This window comes from Octodon degus, unplaced genomic scaffold (genome assembly GCF_000260255.1).
Source record: "Octodon degus isolate 3935 unplaced genomic scaffold, OctDeg1.0 scaffold00011, whole genome shotgun sequence".
Taxonomy (NCBI): Eukaryota; Metazoa; Chordata; class Mammalia; order Rodentia; family Octodontidae; genus Octodon; species Octodon degus.
In genome coordinates this window covers 3,660,832-3,664,215 of record NW_004524587.1, presented here as the reverse complement: position 1 = coordinate 3,664,215, position 3,384 = coordinate 3,660,832, and positions in this window count along the sequence as shown.

Here is a 3,384-nt window from a genome sequence, read left to right as displayed (position 1 = left end):
GTGGTTGGGATAGATATATAGTTGCATTCTCTTAATGAATACAATGATTTGTTCTAATGGTGTTTGTAAATAGGATCTCAAGTCCACATCTTGTACATCAATTAACCACTAAGAAGAATATATGCAGTGTGTTATTTGTTGAATCTGTACTTCTGATTTGATTTGAAACTGTCTCATTGCTATCTGTTTATCAATAAAATTTTGGAAAAAAAAAAGATCTCATTGCATTTGCAAATTCCTATTTGTTATGTAACTGCACAGAGGGTTCAGAAATGGGATATGGTCATCTTTGAGGGACTGTTATTCCATCTTCCACAAACTCTTGGCTGAAAATACAAAGAACATCCTAAAAGGACTAGCATTCCTTTAACACCTTCTGTGGGTCAGGCCCTGGAGAAGACAAGAGGTGAAGAAAGTAGAGTCCGCCCACTAAGAGCTAACCTCAGGAAGACACGGGCAAATCACCACCTGGTGCAGAAGCCCCTCGTAGAGCTATAAGGCTATGGTATTGATCTCCCAGAACCATCAGCAATGTTTATTTTGATCTACAAGTAATCCATAAACAGCAACATATTTATACCACAAGAACACCTATTTTTGTTTGAAAGGTGAGAAGACTGAGTTGAAAAAGGTGCAACATCTTCCTAAGGTCAGAGAGTTTGTAAACAGTAAGACAAAATGGAAGATAGAACTCATCCCGAAAGTCTCACATTAAATTCTAAATCTATTCCATAGTTAGGGGTCCAAAGAAAGGGCCTAATGATAGGATACTGAACTTCTTCAAAGTAGGACTGTATCCAGAAAGATTCTTTCTACCGCCATGAACTCTAACATAAATAAAATTAAACCAACCATTTACAACTGAGGGGGTATGCTTTACCGGCTCCACACCGGTATGAACAGTGGCTGTAAGAAGGAAGGAGCTGCAGCTCTTCTCTCTATGCTATACCCCACTGTGGGTATAGTGCCAGGCCCATAAAGTGGCTCTTTGTGGTAGACACACCCTAAGGGGACTCCCAGGAAGTCATATCCCTGTGCAATCACTTCCTCTTGAGCAGAATTTACAATTTGCTTCTAACTCATAGAACATGGCAAGCATGTCATTCCTCCAATTGGGTTACAATGTGTAAGAGTCTGTCTTAGCAAACTGGGGCAAGAGAGTCTTCTCCCTTGCTGGCTTTAAAGATGTGACCATGTTCTGAGTGAGATGTGACTCAGCTGCCCAGCTAGGGACTGTGGGCAGCCTCAGGGACAGAGAGTACTGCTCACCAACAGCCAGCACTAAGATGGGATTCTCAGTCACACAGCTACAAGGAAAGGAGTTCTGCCAACAAAACTTGACCTTAGAAGCTTTGTCCCCATTCAAGGCTCCAGATGAAAACACAGCAGCCAGGTGATGATAGCTTGACCCAACCTTGTGAGACCCTGAGCAGAGAACCAGCTATACTTAGACCCCTGACTCAGGGAAATGGAGATAAGGAACATACACTTCTATAATTACACTTCTACAATAAACCCACCTCCTGAGCCTATGGTAACTCAGAATTCAACAATGGGAAACTAAAATAGTGTTCAATAAATATACTAAAAGCCAGACAGATGAGACAGGGAACTAGAAAGGCAAAGGGAAAGGGAGAGATAAACATAAGGAAATGGTTCTGTTCTGTAAGACATTTGACTTTAGGACAAAACTAATGCATGGCCTGAAAAAGATGTCCATAACACAATTATGTTCTCTCCATGGGGATGAGATAGTGCCTGAACCTGCCACTGACACCAACCACCTCCTCAGCTAATCTTGCAGAGAGAATCAGCGTTGCTGAGAGTTGTGGCTGTTAAGCCCCACAGAGGACTCTGCCTGGCTTGGAGATTAGATTTTCCAGGTGGTCACATCCAGTTCACTTGTCCTTCTCTGCAACACTAGAACAGGAGCTATTTATCAACTCTCTGACCATAAAGAGCTTGTTTATCAGAATGGAGTTTTCTTTTTTTTTTCTGTATTTTAGGGATGAGTCTACAGGGTGTTCAGGGTCTCACTACTAGATCAGACTCATAGTGATTCTCCTGCTTACAGCCTCCCAAGAGCTGGGATTACAGGCATGCGCTACCATGCCCAATCTCAATCGCCATGTCAGCACAACCTGGGGGCTAGGCCGGCACAGCAGGCCCGGGGAACAGTGGAGTTTTCTTAATCATTTTCTCATTGCTAAAGCACAATGCCCAACATCCACAGATTAGAGGAGGAAAGGTTCACCTTGACTCCAAGACTGTGGAGGTTTCATTCCATAGTTGCTTGGCTCCTGGGCAGGATAGCAGATCAGAGGGGCCTGGCGGAAGAGGAGCTGCTCACACTATGGCAGACAGGAAGCTGAAAACACAAAGGAAGAACCTGGAGAGAGCAATAAATCCTTCCAGCTATACCCCAGTGCTCCTCCTTTTACAACCTTCTAACAGCAGGGCAGCTGTAAACCCCCATAACTAATCACTTTCCTGCAGCCCTGCTCATGAATACATGAGGCTCTCAGGGGATATCTAAATATGAAACCCAAGAAGAGTCTTGAAGCCAGGAGAAAAACCTCACAGACAGAGGAAAGGACTTTGGTGGATAATGAATTATACCCCATGGGTCATTGCAACATTCACTGAAAACACATGGAGTTGTTCTCAAAGAATAGGAATTAGGAAATACAGAATTTAAGCTCTTTGAAGGCAGGAATTCTTGTCAGTATGCTCTATTGGGACCCAACAAACCATGACAATCGGTGTCTTCTTTTCACCCCTGTTTCCCTCTTCCATTTGACAAGCCTTGGAGGGACAGCATAATTATCCCTGGACAAACAGAAAGGAGCATAATTCTAAGTTATGAATATGAGCCACAATTATATCACTCTACTTAGGCTGTTTCCAGGAGACAGCAATTAATGTTTAATGAAGCCTTGTCAATTACATGAAGTCAAGGAGAAATCCAATTCCTGTCTTGTGGGACTTCTCATTCAGAGTGGAGTATTGCTGAACAGCCAACATCTCGCTTTATAAAACACTTACGCCCATCAAGTCATTTGAACATCCCTATAAAAGATTTATGAATACAAGCCAGTAAAAAACTGGAAATTTGACTTTCTCCCAATGATTCCTATGGATTAGAAATCACAACACAGTATAAGGGAGGTAGAGAATGAACTTTTGGATCATGAGTCTCAAAGCCTGCCTCCTCGACCATGAACCAGAGACCCAGTCTACCATGAGCTTTGTGGTCGAGCAAGAAACACAGACATTGCTAATTAGCGAACTACCCTCAGAGGGGGATTAGTGCTCCCAAGAGAAACTGCCTGCTCCTGCACATCCCAGAGTATAAAGGAAAGTGTGACACAAAGAAGGCCTTTC